The 18,871-nt window shown below is 36.9% G+C and overlaps 1 pseudogene across 1 annotated transcript; it reads left to right on the forward strand.

Annotated features, from left to right (window-relative positions):
* The first annotated feature begins 13,121 nt into the window (after window positions 1–13,121).
* On the forward strand, window positions 13,122–15,093 carry LOC145058635 (metal tolerance protein A1 pseudogene; annotated as a pseudogene). The gene is made up of 2 exons (XR_013686443.1): window positions 13,122–13,245; window positions 13,823–15,093. The product of XR_013686443.1 is annotated as a metal tolerance protein A1 pseudogene (transcript).
* The last annotated feature ends 3,778 nt before the right edge of the window (window positions 15,094–18,871 follow it).

An 18,871-nucleotide genomic window follows, 5' to 3' on the forward strand; every position in this document is an offset into this window, starting at 1 on the left:
AACTTTCATGAACGGGCTCAGACCAGAATGGATGGCTGTTGTTTCTACTGTAAAAGCGCATGAACAATTTAAGTCTTACTCCCTAGCGAAACTTGTGGGAATACTTAAGTCCCATGAAAGTGTAGCAACCAAAGAAGCAAAAGTGGTTTTTGGTGTACGATCGCTGGCTCTTGTCTCTAAAGGAAAAGGTATTACAAAAGAAGAAGAAGAAGCTGATATGTCGGAGTGTGACCTCACAAGCGAGGAGTATGCTATGATGGTCACCAATCCAAAGAAGTTCGCAAGGAGAAAATTTCCTGTCAACAAGAACCGAAACTGGCAGGGAAGTTACAACTCTGAGAAGGTGAAGGATGAAGCAAAGATCGCCTCTCAAAAGGATGAAGAAAAGAAGGAGAGCAAGCTTGCAGGAGACTCAGGATACGACTGCAATTACTGCCACGGCAAGAACCACTTTGCCAAAGATTGCATGCTAAGGAAAATGTCTGAGAAAAGAGACGGAGAACATGATGAGGCATACTATATGCGCAAGTTGGAAGAGATCAAGAAAAAGAAAGCAACTAACAGTTCTATGAATGCTTTGATTGTACAGGAGAATGCAGATGAAGACGAGTTCTGTGGCGTCGAAGTTTGGTCAACCGACTCTAAAGACGAAAAGGTGAGAAAGCCCACTCATGGAAAGGCTTGTGTGGAAAAGGAAGTAGGTTCGGCTAGAAAGTGCTTGATTGTCACAGCTAGTTCAACAACTGCAAGTGCAAGTGTGGAACCGAACCTGACTGAAAACAAATGTTTTGCAGCAAAGACAGTTAGTGAGCAGATCAACGACTGCGATCGTTTGATCAAAAAGGTACAATCTATCCTAGGTTCTCTTAATGTTCCAATAACAGAATATGAAGGAGAATTAAATGAATTAAAACTTAAATTTTCTAATCTAAGCGGCAGTCTCATGCAAACTCAGTTAACAAATTCTAACCTAATTGACCAAATCAACAGGGTGACAACGAAGAGTGAAGAGAGAAGAATGTGGATAGAGCTGAAGGAGCAGGAGTTAGTTAGGGCTAGGGATGAAAGTATTTATTTACAAAGAGACAATCTAAAGTTTTTAAAACAAAGGAATGTTTTTTGTTTAATTGTTAAGCATTTATATACTAATATAGCTCAATTTCATTTAAGTTGTGAGATAGGAAAGAAAATTCATAAGATGATTTTGCCATTTCTTGAATTTAAGGAAGACGAAGTCATAGCAGAATGCGAATCAGAAGTATCATCTGAAGAGACATCCATGTCCTACAAAATTGGACTGGACAAAATAGAAACCTTCATTGATTCCAAGGAACACAAATGTATGCTAAAAGATATTTTAGATGAAAATGATAGGTTGAAAATTAAGTCAGACACTATTCACTCATTTGATCAATCCAATGCTAAATTGGCTTCTGATAATAAAATAGACTTAGAAAATACATCTGAATTTGATGAGGAAAATGAGATGAGTGAGATATTTGTAAAAGACGTAGTTGATTGCTCTGAGTTTATGAAGAGCGAAACTGAGAATGAGAAACCACTAATCTCAGAAAATTCAGTTGAATTTGCTCGACTGGCGAAAGATAAGGAAAAGAAACTCAAAGAAAAGGCTATGATTTATCAAAAAGTTCAGACTGTGCCAAATCAGGTTTATGCAGTTACAGAGGTCACTCCTAAGCAGACGCCAGAATTAAGAATCATGGTCGAAAATGATAATGCTGAAGGATGTGATGACTACTTCTGGTCAGCTTCTATTGACAATGCAGACGAAACTATAGGCTTGTCTGAGTAGACTTCTTGGAGGGTTAAAGGAAGATACGTTGATGAACCCATAAATAAACCTTCAGTTTTTGACAAACCAAGCACAAGTAGAACCAAAGAAATCCATGTAAAACCAAAGGAAGAACAGAAAGTTCCGTTCAAAACAACCGAAACTCATAAGGAGAAGCCAAAGGTCAGCTTCAACATCCACAAATCACAAAAGGAGCTAGCTGAACAGAAACGCCTAAGAAATCAAAGATATGCAAAGAATCTAAATGAGCGAAAAATTTACTGGCAATCTCAAAATCCAAATCATGTTCCTTCTAAGAGAGCATCATCGGATAAAGGAAAGGAAAATTTCAGTCCAAGTTCCTACTATTCCAAGTCTCAAAACCGAATATCAACATCTGGTCCATAGCCTAGTTTCGGTCCTAAACCCAGTTTCGGTCCTAAACCTAGTTTTGGTCCATCCAAGTCCCAGAGCAAGGCAAATTCTATGAAGGACATCAAAGGAAAGGGAAAGCTAACTTCAGATTCTAAGTTCCACAATAAGAAACCATCAGCTAACCCTAGATCTCAAAAGAAAAATCAAATGCCATTACCATCTAATAAACCAACCAATGCACTTAAGTTTAAACAAGATAAAACTAAAATCAAAGTGTATACAATTAAAAGAAAAGATCAAACTACTCTAGTAAAAAGAACATATTTGGTTGACATTTCCACTGCAATTCCGTTTTCTGTGCAAAACTCACAAGGACCCAAGCGACTTTGGGTTCCTAAATCTGCTTGAATTTGCCGATAATCAGTGATGAGCAGTTCGATGAGGAATGGTATATCGACAGTGGCTGCTCGTGTCACATGATAGGAAGGAAGGAAGAGCTAAGGGAGTTTCGGTCCCTGAAAGATGGTGGGTGTGTAAAATATGGAAATAACTTCTATGGCACAATCAAGGGATACGGTATGATAACAAATGGCGATTTCTCGATTCGAAAAGTGGCATATGTGGAAGGACTGCAGCACAACCTCATTAGTGTGTCACAATTAGTTGTGGGCACAGGTCTAAAAGTATCATTTGACGATGAGGGCTCTGAGATGATTGAAAAACAATCCAAGAAGGTTCTGTTGAAATCTGAACGTAAGGGAGAGATGTAACCTTTAAATCTCAACCCTATACGAGCAAAACCAGCAATATGTTTGTTGTCAAAGGCAAATACATCATCGACGACTATTGCACCTGAACTTCAAAGACATTAATAAGTTGGTGCTTGGTGATCATGTTCGAGGACTTCCTCTTCTCAAGTTTGACAAGGAACATCTGTGTGCAACATGTGAAATGGGCAAGCAAAGCAGAAAGAGCCACCCTACAAGAATCAATACAAAGATAGTTGAAGCTCTTGAACTCTTACACATCGACTTATGTGAACCGTCTGTTATTGAAAGCTTCGGTGGAAGTAAGTACATTCTTGTAATTGTAGATGACTTTTCACGCTTCACCTGGGTTTTCTTTCTTAAACAGAAATCAGATGCGACTCCCAAGTTGAAGACATTCATCAAGCAAGTTGAAGTGCAGGTGAGGAAAATAGTAAGGAATATCAGAAGTGACAATGGTCTGGAATTCAAGAATAATGATTTTGAGAGATTTCGGGCTGACAAGGAGATAACTCATAATTTTTCGGTCCCTTATACACCACAACAGAATGGGATTGTTGAAAGACGAAACCGTTCTTTATGCGAGGCAGCCAGAACGATGCTTAGTTTTGCTTCACTTCCGTTATACTTTTGGGATGATGTTGTTGCAATAGCATGCTATACTCAAAATCAGTCCTTACTAAATAAGAGATTCTCAATTACTCCGTATGAGATCTTAAACAACCGAAAGCCAAATGCCAAATTTTTCCACATATTCGGTTCAAGGTGTTTTATTTTCAATTCTAAAGAGAACCGTAATAAGTTTGATGTCAAAGCTGATGAAGAAATTTTTCTAGGTTATTCACTAACGTCAAAAGCATACAGAGTGTTGAATAAACACTCAAAACGAATTGAAGAAACCTATTATGTCACCTTCGATGATAACTACATGAAGAAAGTTCAGAGGATTGAAAGTAACTTAGGAGAATTTTTTCCAGAATTTGGACAAGTCTCGGTTCCAATATCCAACATGTTTGAAGAATACATGCGCTTGTTTGATGAACCAGAGAAAGCAGCACACTCAGAAGCGAAGGCCGCAGACAACAAAATTGATAGTATCAAGAAAATTATAGATGAAGCTGCCAAAGAGATGGAAAGTGAACCTCCTACCGCTAAGAGTAATCCACCATTTCAAGGGGAAAGTTCAACCGCATCGAAATCAAACAAAGCATCTTTCGAGGGGGAGGATCCCATTCTGTCCCCATCTAATAAAGGCTCAGGCGAAGCGGAAAGTATTGGTCCAAAACCACCAAGTAATAGTTCGATCGAGGGGGAGAATACACCTCCCACAGAGGGTGCAAACTCTGATGCTACCATAGATCACACTTCGCCAGTCGAGGGGGAGAAAGAGACTGAAAGTACAAATGATGAAGGCAAGGGTGATCTATCAGAAGTTGAAGTAGAAGTGAATGTTGAATTGGATACAGCATATGACCCAAGTTATCGTCCATTAGTGAAATGGACCAAAGACCATCCCAAAGCACATATTATTGGTGAAACTTCAGAAAAAGTTCTTACTCATTTTAAATTAAAAGCGAAACAAACTGCATTATTCTCTAAAGTTGAATTTTGTATGTTCAATTCGTTTGTTTCCAAGATGGAACCAAAAACTGTAAATGTTGCACTTGATCATTCAGATTGGGTCCAAGCAATGCAAGATGAGCTTCATAAGTTTGAACGTAACCGAGTTTGGAGGTTGATACCTACACCAAAGGATGCGTCTGTGGTTGGCTTGAAGTGGGTCTTCAGAAACAAGTTAGACAAAGAGGGGAATGTCATTCACAACAAGGCTCGGTTGGTGGTGAAAGGATATTGTCAAGAGGAAGGGATAGATTATGAGGAAACCTTCGCTCCAGTAGCTAGGCTGGAATCAGTTAGAATCTTCTTGGCGTACGCTACTCATAAAAACTTCGAAGTTTTCCAAATGGACGTCAAATGTGCCTTTTTGAATGGAGAATTAGAAGAAACTGTCTATGTCGAGCAACCACCAGGGTTTGTGAACGAGAAATTCCCTGATCATTGATATGTGCTGGATAAAGCAGTCTATGGATTAAAGCAAGCACCGAGAGCCTGGTATGAAACTTTAACTCGCTTCTTAAAAATGTCAAAATTTAAACAAGGTTCGGTTGACCCAACCTTCTTCCGAAAGAAAGAAGGAGAGCATCTTATGATTGTTTAGATTTATGTTGATGATATCATCTTTGGCTCTACGAATCCTAGTTTAACAGCTGAATTCAAAAAGTTGATGGAGACTAAATTTAAAATGAGCGTAATGGGTCCAATCAACTTTTTCCTTGGTTTAAACATTAGACATGGAACAGAAGGTATATTCATCAACCAGGAGGTTTATACAAAGACCTTATTGACGAAATTCGGTATGTCAGGCGACTCAAAAGTGCAGGTCCCAATGGCATTTGGCACTAAGTTAACACCATCTCTGGAAAAACCTGATGTCGACATAACACTATCGTCAAATGATAGGGTCCCTTATGTATCTAACAGCTAGTAGACCGGACATTATGTTTTCTATTTGTTATTGTGCTAGGTTTCAAGCTAATCCAAGAGAACCTCACATGGTAGCAGTGAAGAATATATTCCGTTACCTGAAGCGAACCTCATCTCTCGGTCTCTGGTATCCTGCAAGATCTGGATTCTTCATTCAATCTTTTTCTGATGCTGATCTAGGAGATGTGGTCTGGACAGAAAGAACACTACCGGTGGATGCCAATTTCTTGACGGGAAACTTGTTAGCTGGCAGTCCAAGAAGCAAACCTGCGTATCACTGTCCACAGCCGAAGTTTAGTATATAGCTGCAGCGTCTTGCACTTCTCAAGTAATATGGATTCAAAGTCAACTGCGAGATTACGGGCTAAGTATGAAGAAGATGCTTCTCTATTGTGACTCAGAAAGTGCAATAAGGATTTGTCACAATCCAGTGCAACACTCAAAAACTAAGCGCATTGCACTTAGGTATCATTTCATCAAAGATCATGTAGAAGATGGGAACGTGGAAGTACATTTTGTTCGATCTTCTGATCAACTAGCCGATATATTCACTAAGGCATTACCTGAAGCACTCTCTAACAAAATCTTACAAGGCTTGGGTATGATGGAAGCAGAGTCGGTACCGAACCCTCAAATATCTCACTAAAATTAGACAAGCAAAATGGAGCAAACGCTCGGTCTATTTTGGCTCCTTAATTTTTGGGAACCGAAATGAACCGAACGCTCGGTCTATTTCGGCTCTGAAATTTTTGTGAACCGAAATGAACTGAATGCTCGGTCTATTTCGGCTCTGAAATTTTAAGAACCGAAATGAACCGACCGCTTGGTCTATTTCGCTTCACTCAATTGAGATAAGGTTTCGGTTGTATACTGTGTGAATTTCTTCTCTTGTCTTATTTAATCTTTTCTATTTCTGTTTTTATTCTTTTTCAGAAAATTTCAAAAATCCAAAAATATTTTTTCTTTCTGTTTTTATTATTTTTCAGAAAACTCAATCCTTCAAAAATATTTTTCGTTTTTTTTGTTCTGTCTGTGTGGTGTGTTTGTTTGTTCTTGCTTCAATTAGGTCACAAGGGTACAAGTACGACAAAATTTGGAGTTAAGTCAGGTATAATTATTTCCATAAGAATTAGTTGAGAGTCCCTAGAAGCATGTTGCTGCATGTTGACCAAAGCCTCTACGATTTCGAGCAGGTCTTAATGATATGATCTATACCTATCGTTTCTTCCCAATAAGGCTGTTAACTTTATCTCAGTCTAGAGCTACCTTACTCTTCTCATGTGAGTTAAGAGTTTGTATGCTTAGTCACGTTTTTATAGCAGAAGGTACTTTCGGTTCTTTTGCCACCTTCTTATATATTCCTTCTACTTTCACTTCACCAAAGTAACCTTTGAGACTCTCGGTTCTTACCACTGAGGTTTATGGTTACACAAAGTCTGTTTTTGTGATCTTGGATACGTATACCACGTGCTGAGTGAAACCCATAATTCAACTCCTATAATAAATTGATGATGAATTATTAAATTCAAGAACTTACTAGTTACCAAATGAAATCTCTTTTTATTTTATTTTTGCGTGGTCTTTATGAAACTGTCTGACACCAAGGCATTTCTTCCCAAAAAGATCCAGTTTTTTTTGGTTTTGAGATTTCTATTACTTCATTTGTCACTCCAATTTATATCTCACCTACTTGTTCAACAGACTACATCGGTCTCACAAGTACTTCTACCAACGTTTAGTCTTATGTTAAGACTCGAAGTTCGGTTGAAGATAAGCTACCCATAGCCTAACAATTAAAAGAAGCCTTTCATTGTTTCTCAACAAACACTTGATCGTATTTTTCGGGAAACCACACAAGCACTTCAAGTCTCTCTTGACTATGAAGGAAGCGATTCTTGCCCGGGATCATCTGCTTTTGGTCTTATAATGAGACATCACTCACGTCCCATATACACTTGCTTTATTTCTTTATCGATTGTCACTCTATTGCACGAAAATTTTATTTTCACAACTCTAATTGATGTTCGTTCAAGTTTTGTTTTAAACAGGGGAACTTATGTTTCTTGAAGTCACACTGAATTTCAAACGACGATTGAGGATAAGAAATTGGGCGCGTGAATTTGAACGGTCTCTATACCCACGCGTGCTGATGCTTACCTGGGGGTACCCAACCTGTCACATTGCGCTTTTCCAGACGACGTTTTAGTGATCATGTCATTATCATCATCTATATTCTCTCTCCTGGCAACGGTATATAAAGAGGTTTTCCTTTATTTGTCTTTTACCACCAACAAATTCTCTCAAGATTACGACGCAAGTATCAATTTTTTATCTTCCTTCTTCGATCAACAATGGCGACTTCTTCCTCAGTTCAAGATCAAACTGCATCATCTACATTACTTACGATCAACCCTAATCAAAATATGATCATCAAACTTAACCCGTTCTTGTATGATTCATATATGCTTCAAGTTGTCGAGTGTTTGAATTATTCTCCACTGGTAATAGCCCTAACTCAAGTTGAAGTCGTTCCAATGTCACTCTTATCGCAGGTCTACTCCACGGCCTCATATGACAAGAACAAAGAATGCATTTTCTTTCAAATCCATAACAAGAAGGCTTCGATTTCAAAAGGGAGATTTTGCTCATTGATGAATCTTGTTGTTGATTCCTCAGTAATTTCACCAGACTTTATCACGACTACATAGCTGTTCTCCATGCTTTACGAGATGGGATATACAGATGTTCTCACCACGGTCACAAAAGTTAAGAAGTCGTGCTTACCTTCTCAGTGGAATGGCTTGTTAACTCTTCTCATCAAGAGTTTGGCTGAAAGGAGTGGTGGATCAGATGGCACCAGCAAGGGTTTTCTTACCCTCTTATATGGTCTTTACAATGGTCTTAACCTTGACTATGGGACGATTATTTGATCTCATGTGGTGCAGAGTCTCAATACTTCCACGAGGCATTCAGAGATATCATGTGGGCGCTTCTGGATGACTATAACAAGGAGGGCGATTAACACTTTGGACATTCTTGTGATGAAGGATGCCCTAGTTGCTTTCATTGCTACGTTTCACACAAAGAAGATCATCATCTCTGATCCCACAAAGTTTCATCACAAGGGATCCATTCCTGAATCCATGTTTCGTTGTGTCTCAGCTGAAAGTAAAGTTATGGCGGAATACAGAAAACTTCCTCCTAAAGAACCGAGAGTCCTTACTCCAGAACAACAGGTTGCCCTGGATGCAGTAGACAAGCCTGGCAACCGAGGGAAACGTACTAATACAAAGAAGGAGTCCACAGAAGAGGATAAGACTAAAGTCTCTAAGTCTCGAAAACGAAAATCTGATAAAGGAGATTCTTCCAAGCCCAAGAAGCTTAATAATATGGCAAGAAGATCCAAGAGTCCCACTCCTTTTGGTTCAGATAACGACAAAGAAGATGAAGAAGAGGAGGTTCATCATGAATCACCGAGAGGCAATACACCTCCCAGATCCCCAACTCCAACCGAAACCATCCATACCAAAATTCCAACCCCACCTCCATCACCAAAACAAACAATTGCAGTTTCGGTTCCTATTGCTCCTCCACCCACTACTTCACAACCAATGATTTCTTTACCACAATCTACACCATCAGCTACTACTATTCCAATTTCTACATCACCATTACCACCTCCTATAATTTCACAATCAACCACCACTACTATTCCTGACCCAACAGTGGAAGTCAACGTATCTGATACGGGGGCAACTACTGCAACCGAAACTCCAGTCTTCACTAAACCTCTTTCACCTACCAAATCAACCGATTCCAGTGCCACTCTAGGTGGAGAGAATGATGAGTATGACTCTACATACTTCGGTCCATATCGACTTCCTTCTGATGAAGACAATGATGCTCCTGTCAGCAGTCAACATTTACAGGGCATTCATGACAAGCTGGATCGTTTGCTTGAAGACAACAAGGCTTATAGTGGTGTGATTCTTAAAGCTTTTCTGGAGACTGCCATAGAACAATACACAACGTCGATTGAGAAATCTACTCAATCTATTGATGCATCTACCTCTTCTTGTAAAAAGGCAACCAATGATGTTTCTGAGGTTATTCATACAACTCAGATTTTTCTTGAGTCTTTGAAAAATCATGCTGATACAAGTGCAGGGAAAATACAAGCCTCTGTAGATTCCTTTTCTAAGTCCCTTCAGGAAGAAACCACCAAGTTTGAAGCTGCGAGATCGTCTATTCAAACCGAGAACACTTCCTTTTTAAGCTTAGCGAATTCTCGGTTTGCCTCTCTTCAAGCTAACCTGGCAACTGAAAGTGCTCTGAAGGTAGATCTTGCCAAACAAGCCTCTACCATTGAAGTCCAGAAGGTGCAGTTAGCCCAAGCAGAGAAAGAAATTTCTTTGTTGAAGACAGAACGGGCTGTCTTTCGAAGTTGTACAGGCGATGTAAAGGACATGTTGCTCAATCTCCTTGGTGCTCATGATCCCATCCTGACTCTCACCATCCGAAATCATCTTACAGCCAAACCGATTCCTACCCTTGCAATGCTCCATGAAATGAAGGGTGTTTCTAAGATGTTCGTACCTCCGAAACAAGGGGGAGAAGGTGTTCGTGTTGATCAGCCGAAAGTGGTCATAAAGACAGAAAGTGATTAACCAAGAGTGACTATGAAACTTGAAACATAAACTATTCACCCAACCGAACTGAAGGATAATGTAGCTTCAGGTTCTGGTCTACATGAAAAGGAAAAGCAGACTGCTGATAACAATGATAGTGATGTTGGTGAAACTATTGCAGAAGCTCTCCAAAGAAAACAGATGGAACGAGAGCTAAAAGAAGCAGAGGAGAGGGAAAGGAGAAACACGGAAGAAGAAGACGCCTTGAATTGTAAAAAGGACTTGTTTCCCTTGTGGGCGAAGGAAGTACTTGTCAATCAAGCTATAGAATTTCCATCTGTCTATTGGTTGGAACCTGTTGCTTCGTTTGACTGTGATAATTCAAAGGACTCATAGTTTGATATGCTAATTACAAGGAAGGCATTCACGTTCCATTGTTTTGATTCAACTGTGGAGGTTCCTTTTCCTCATCTGAAGGTTGACCGAGAGCTGATTGAGTTCTATCTGAAGTCTGGCCAACCGTAATACTTGACTTGGAGTGCACAGAAGATCATTACAATCAAGGTTCTTAAACCCTCACCTGCTGGGAGATTTACAAATGTCAATTTCAAGATCACTCGTGGTACAGCAAACACAGTGTCGACTATCTCTCTTGCAGATCTTCCTAATCCCAATCCCCATGATTGGATATTGCTATACAACATTCTGCTCACTAATCCGACGGAGTATGATTCGATTCTTGAACACTTAAAGCGAATGTTGGCCTCCTATATCTATGAAGTTGCGACTATGGATCAGGAGATAGCTAAGGTTATGAATAAGAAGCCAACCGTCAAGCCTACACCAAAGCCAAGGGATGTGAACAGAATGAAGATGGGTCAAACTGATTCAACACATCTCACTGTGATGTTTGCTAAAGGTGAAGGTCACATATTTTTGTTTGCTCTGGTAGATAAGCACTTATTCTCTAATGATTGCTTGGAGCACATCATCAACATAATACATCGATGCAAGCAGAATTCAGAGGCTGACAAGAAGAATTTTACAGACATGCTTCAGTGGTACATTACTTTTCGGTATCATCTTTTGGACATCATACCGAGGGTATTCAAGACTGTGAAGAAGTCTTCTATTGCTAAACAGAATTGAGGTTTCGGCTCCAAAGACGCAAAGGGAGAGATTGTTGAGTCCGTTGTGTTGCGTCTTGGGCTTTATGTTTTGCATCCGGATTGGGCCTGTCCATCTGTGATTTTCTAGATTAGTTTGTAGGGTTGTTATATATATATATATATATATATATATATATATATATATATATATATATATATATATATATATATATATATATATGCATTATATAGATTTGATCATCACGTTCATTATTTTGTGACCCTAGAACACCTCTACAGTTGAAGTTCTTAGTCGAGCTCTTCTGAGGTGTTGAAGCATTAATCATACGACTTATTCAAAGCCATACTCGTGTTCTTTATTACGTTCTTAATTATTAGCTTGCTTAGAATCTATTGATCCTTAAAGAACATTTGTTCTAACATGATACTTGCATGAAAGACCGAGTGATGGCTCTTGGCACTTGTTTGTAAGACTAGAGTTTTGGCCCCTAGCTTGGCAAGGAAAGACTGTGATACGACTTATGGCATGATAGTAATTGTAAGACTATGGTTGGCACATAACACTCTCTATTATATGTATGGTATGTGGTATTTTGGGGAACTCGCTAAACTTTGTGCTTACGGTTTCATGTTTATGGTTTTAGGTAATTCTTGTTTGAAAGGGAAGGGTCCGACGTGACTGCACAATATCCCCTAGAGTTTTCTTCATTGGCTAATCATGATTTTTACTCTAATGTTTAAATGATATATTCATTTTGATTAGTTTTGGAACAACTCGTTTGTATGGTTTATTGTTTTAAAAATGAAAATTTTACTATGAGTTTTTGGGACGTTACATAATTTCTATACAAAAGAGAGGTCTTCGAAGTATTTAGAGCCTTGGAAGGCAAGTCACTAAATCTATTGGTGTAACAATGACGACCTTGATTGTGAAGGAACGTTGAAGATAAAAATGTGAATGATAGCATAAAGGATTGGAGACTTAAATTCAATGAAGATCTTTCACTCTTGTGAGATACTAAGAAACATGTTGACTTGCGCATAATGAAGAAGTGCAACAAATCTGATTAACACAAGGATATAACTTTTTTATTATGGATTTTTGGAGACAACCAAAGTGAAATTACAATATTTAAGAACATAAACCATTGAAGCTAATTAAGTTGTATAAATCAAGTTCAATATTTACGAATATAAACCATTGAAGCTAATTAATTTGCATAAATCAAGTTCATTACTAACGGCCCACTAGACTAAATTGGGTTAATTGCAAAAATGATGATAAAAAAAACCATAATCCAATTCACAAATTCCAGCATACATCAGCATTGAAACCTTGATTATCTTTTAAACAAAATCAAAAATAGTAAACAAACCTTAATTAACCCAATTTCAATTTCAAATAATAAAACTCAAATTATGATGAAGCCCGACCATAATAGATATACTTTGGTGAACCAATGATTTTTGAAAAAAAAAATGATTGGAAGTTTAAAATTAGATTCCTTTTATGCTTCGCTTCGGAGTCCTCCCTAATAAATATTTAATATGAATAAGCCCTTTAAAACCTTGGGTCATGTACCATCCAACTGGCCCACTGCACAAGCTTCACGACATAAAGGCCAACCCTGTTTATATTATTACATTTTAACTTGTTTTATAATATAAAAAATAATTAAAAATACTAAAAAACTATACATTAAACATTTTTTAATAGATAATATATCAATATCGTAATAATAATTATTATTAGGAGTAATTAGTTTGTTCCATATAATATTAAATTAAAAAATATAGTATATTTTTTGTTGTTATAATGAAGGTGGGACTTTCATATGAAATACTTGAAAGACCCAAAGCCTATGTGGCTTCAAAATTGTTTTGAGAATTGAGAGGGGCTTGAAAGAACTTACAAAAGAGCCTTCCGATGATCTAAACACACCGTCATTCTTGTTTACATCTCGATCATTCATCCATGCATATGTACAAGTTTCATAAATTTCAAAAAGGTAAACCCTTCTTTTCCATCTTTTCTACAATCAAGATTCTTGAATCATGCATATATTCTTCGTATCTCTGTTCCATTTCGCTCAATAATCACATGCACCAAAACTATCATTTTGCATTGTTTCCCCGGATACCCACGTCTATGACAATCTATATATTTTACCCTTTTGGTATATTATATTGTTTCTCGTAGATAGTTTCCATATAAAATAATCGTAAAATCATATAGATCTACACACTTGTTTGTGAATTTGTCCCAATCTTCTGCCTCTTTGTTTTCTTAATCTTGTAGCGAGATCTTGCTCCCCTCTACCCGAAAATAAATCCACTATAGACCCTGTTTCATCATCACTTTGGTGCCCTTGATTATTTCTCTCTTTGTTTTGGTGGGAACATGTTCTAGTTTCAGCAACCAGAGATCTTTATTGTATTTGGACTCTAAAAACTTCAAATAGATTACTATGTAATGCTGCTGCTACTGTTGTATTTCATTGTTTGAATGTAAACTATTAGAATGTAAGATCATGCATTGTAAATATACAATGTTACTTATCTGCGATATATGTTTTACATTTACAGATGGATCATGAACATGGTCATGGCACTATTGACATCATAGCAGATGCACCATCCATAGAGAACAGCTATGTTAGGAGTAAAGTTTGTGCAGGATCATCCTGCGGATTTTCTGATGCTAAAACCAGTATTAAGGATGCAGAAGAACGTGTTTCATCCATGTGGAAGCTGTTGGGTGGAGTTGTAGTGTGTTTCATTTTCATGGTGGTAGAAGTGATTGGTGGAAGTAAAGCAAACAGTCTTGCAATCTTGACAGACGCTGCTCATTTGTTGTCCGATGTTGGTGCTTTTACAATCTCGTTATTCTCTGTGTGGGCTTCGGGATGGGAAGCTACACCTCGTCAATCTTTCGGGTTTTTCAGGATTGAGATACTTGGAACTCTTGTCTCGATCCAAATGATATGGCTTCTTACTGGGATCCTTGTTTATGAAGCTATAGATAGACTCCTCCATGGTAGAGTCGAGGTTCAAGGCACTCTTATGTTTGTAATTGCTTTTATCGGTTTACTTGTTAACATGTTCTTGATTTTTATACTCGGCCATGACCATGCACATTATCATGGACACCATGGGCATACGCATGGACACGAAGATGATGCTGAGGGTCTCCACGTCCATAGATTAAGTGTCGCAACAATGCACAACCACCATCATCACCATAATGAAAGTCGTCATGATGAACATGAAGATCATATCCAGCCTCTGTTGAATACAGATGAGAACAAAGCAAAGAAGAGGAGTAATATAAATGTTCATGGTGCTTATCTTCATGTTCTTGGGGATTCCATTCAGAGTGTTGGTGTAATGATGGGTGCTGCAGCTATATGGTATAACCCTAAATGGACACTTGTTGATCCCATATGCACCCTTTTATTCTCAATTGTAGTGTTGTATACAACTATCAACATGTTGCGTGACATTCTAGAGGTTTTGATGGAAAGTACACCAAGAGAGATAGATGCAACAAGCCTAGAAAGAGGTCTATGTGAGATTAATGAAGTGGTTGCAATCCATGAATTGCATATATGGGCAATTACCGTTGGGAAAGTTTTGTTAGCTTGCCATGTAAAGATTAGGCGTGAAACTAATGCTGATATGGTGCTGGATAAGGTTGTTGACTACATAAAGAGGGAATACAATATCAGTCATGTTACAATCCAGATTGAGAGAGAATAGAAATCAGGTTTTTACAATTTTAACGTTATATTAGGTATCAAATATCATTTGCTAGTTGAATTCGATTGTAGTTTGTTCCCTTATTATTTGACATACATATCATCTTAATTATCTGGTTAGTTCCTTGTACTTTTGTTATTGTGCTTTTCATGTCTTTCTTTATGGGTACATGATAGAGGTGCACAAAAATCTATTTTAATGGAAACTAATCGGACCGGACCGGTTTTTTGGACCCCCGGGCCGGTTCTAAGATTTCATCAAAACCGGTCCGGTTTTTTTCCCGGTTCGGTCAGGTTTTTCTCGGGGTTTAAAACCGGTTGGACCCGCTTAAAAAAAATCAATTTAGTCGGCTTTGCTTTGAGTCTTCGACGGCTTAGAGTTTTCTTCCCTACCCATAACTACGTAACATGCAAAGAAAGATATCTTCGATCATCACAATCCTAGCGTGAACTCGGACGTAACCCTTCTCCAAGTCTCAACCTCGCAAGTGGCAAGTCTCGATTTTACAAGTTTTGTTCCTTCCTAGTTCTCTTAAGTCTCAACGATCTCAAGTTCTCAACCTTCTTGGCTTCTCCCTCTCTCAAGTCAAAATCGATTTCTGTGAAACTCAAACTACTCAAGTGTCGATTTAGAAGTAATGGAATCAAAAATCCGGAATGCTAATTGGATTGGAGATGATGATGATGAAACTCAAGTAATGGTTACGATTTTTGGTTCTTTTTTGTTAAATTTTGTTGAATTAACAAAGAATGTTGTTATATTTAGTTGAATTCTTGTCAAAAAAAATTATTGTTATTATATGTAAACTAGGGTTATGATTTTTGTTAATTTTTGTTGAATGTCATAAAGTATGTTGTTGTATTTAGGTTATTTGTTGTCAAAAAGTTATTTTTTGTGATTGTATGTAAACTACGGTTACGATTTTTGGTTGAATTTTGTTAATTTTTTGTAGAAAGTTATAAAGTATGGTGCTATATTTTGTTGATTAATTGTGAAAAAGTTGTTGTTGTGACTATATGTAAACAAGGGTTACGATTTTTTGTTGATTTTTGTTAATTTTTGTTGAATGTCATGAAGTATGTTGTTATATTTAGGTTATTTGTTGTCAAAAGGTTTTTTTTGTGCTTGTATGTAAACTATGGTTACGTTTTTTGGTTGAATTTCGTTAATTTTTGTTGAAAGTTATAAAGTATGTTGCTATATTTTTGTTGATTAGTTGTGAAAAAGTTGTTGTGACTATATGTAAACTAAGGTTACGATTTTTTTGATGATTTTTGTTAATTTTTGTTGAATGTCATGAAGTATGTTGTTATATTTAGGTTATTTGTTGTCAAAAAGTTTTTTTTATTATTGTATGTAAACTAGGGTTATGATTTTTGGTTATATTATGTTAATTTTTGTTGAAAGTTATAAAGTATGTTGCTATATTTTGTTGATTAATTGTGAAAATATTTTTGTTGTGACTATATGTAAACTAGGTTACGAATGTTGATGAAGAGGAATTTATTGAGAATACACCACAAATTAATTTAGTTGACGATTCCGAAAAAGATGATCAATCAAATTTTAACTAACGGAAAAAAAAAAAACAAATGGGAAAACGAAAACAAGTCACAAAAAAAGGCAAAGAAACATCCTCTTGTTGGGACACAATTGATAAAGTTATGATAGAAGAGGATGATGGTGTCAAAAGAAGATATGGAAAATGTCATTGGTGTTAAAGACTACTAAAGGCTGATGTGGAAAGAAATAGGACTTCTAGTTTACTCAAACACGTAGGTAGGTATCAAAAAAACCCGAATAAGCTACAAGATCAAACTCAAACCAAATTGAATCTAAAGAATGAATCAAATGGGGGAGACTAGTGTTAAAACATGGAAACACGACGACGCTAGGATCAAAAAAGCATTACTTAACCTTTTTGTGGTAGGCGAACTACCTTTCAAGTTCGTTGAAAACGAGGCTTTTGTAGAATACACCAACACACTTAATGCTAAGGTCGTGTTGCCATCTAGACATACGATATCCCGGAATGTTTCCAAGTTTTACATAGAAGAAAGTACCAAAATGCTTCAATTTTTAAGTAACCCAAACACCGCTATACATTTGAGAACGGACACTTGGACATCTTCTTGTAAAAGGACTACTTACATGGTGGTCACAGCTCACTTCATAGATGAGAATTGGATAATGCACAAGAGAATTATAAACTTTCGGGAGATAGATAGCCATAAGGGAGAGGATATGGGCCGATAATTACTCGATTGTATTCGTGGATGGGGAATGAAAAATGTCATGACCATTACCTTAGAAAACGTTGCTATAAACGACAAGGCAATTGATTTTTTGGTCAAAAAGTTGCCCAATCTTTACGATGATGGAAAGCATTTCCATGTTAGGTGTATGGCCTACATTTTAAACCTTATCGTAAAGGATGGACTAAATACCAAAGCTATCATTTTGAGTGTATCCAAAAGGCGGTACGGTATATTAGATTGTCACCACAAAGAACAAACAAGTTCAAGAAGGCAATGAAAGATTGTAGCTTACAAACAAAGAAGTTTCTATGTGGTGACGCCCCTACCCGATTGAACTCGACTTTCGAGTTATTGAAGTCCGCATACCAATTATGAGAGGCGTTTATGGAATTTGGCCTAAGAGGTAATATTTATTTTTATGTTATATTCCAGCTTTTCAGCAATATTTTTAAAAATTTAGTAATCTGTGGGATTTTTTAAACAACTATAACTCATTCGTATTAAGTCAAATTGACACGCGGTTTTTACCAACGTTTAACTTATAGTTTGTAGATGAATTTAGAATATAATTTTGTTGATTTTGGTATTATATTCAATGAGTTATAGTCTTTCAAAGTTGAGCTATCAAAGCTGAAAAATTTCAGCTTTTCATCAACATTTTAATAATTTTGTAATCTGTGGAATTTTTTAAACAACCATAACTCATTTGTTTTAAGTCGGATTGACACGTGGTTTTTTCCAACGTTTAATTCACAGTTTGTAGATGAATTTAGATTATAATTTTGTTGATTTTGGTATTATATTCAATAAGTTCTAGTCTTTCAAAGTTAAGCTATCAAAGCTAGAAATTTTCAGCTTTTCAGCAATATTTTTAAAATTTTGTAATATGTGAAAATATTTAAACAACCATAACTCTTTCGTTTTAAGTCGGATTAACATGTGGTTTTTTACGACATTTATTTTCCATTTTGTAGATGAATTTAGACTATAATTTTGTTGATTTTGGTATTATATTCAGTGGGTCACAATCCTTCAAAGTTTAGCTATCAAAGCTGAAATATTTAAGCTTTTTAGATATTATTTTAGACTATAATTTTGAATTTTATGTATCTTTGACAGATAAATCATATGAAGGAGATCTTAGTAGAGTACTGGAAAATTATGACTTTGAAGATGTAACCGAAATGGTGAAGTTCTTTGAAAAATTCAAGACAAAAACAAAGCTTGTTTCGGCTACATCAAAACCTTTGGGAAATCTTTTTATCTGAGAAGTCTTAGATGTGGACATACATTTAAGAAACTAGTCAACCTAACCAATGTTTCTCGAAATGTTAAAAGACATGAAGACGAAATACGACAAGTATTGGGGTGCATACAACAAGATGAACGATTTTATGTACTTTGCGGTTTTACTTGATCCTACCACCAAATCAGCTTTTTTGTTACATGCTTTTAAGAAAATGATCGGGTACATGGAAGTGATGGAACCGCCATTGACCCCCGCGGACATAGACATCAAAGCACGTCAAATGGTCCGAGAGATTGAGAATAGGATGCAGAATATATTTATGACCTACTTGAAACGATTTGACAACAGTGGATCATCTTAATAAGAAGC

Source organism: Lactuca serriola, chromosome 6 (assembly GCF_051521515.1).
Source record: "Lactuca serriola cultivar US96UC23 chromosome 6, Lser_US96UC23_V15, whole genome shotgun sequence".
Taxonomy (NCBI): domain Eukaryota; kingdom Viridiplantae; phylum Streptophyta; class Magnoliopsida; order Asterales; family Asteraceae; genus Lactuca; species Lactuca serriola.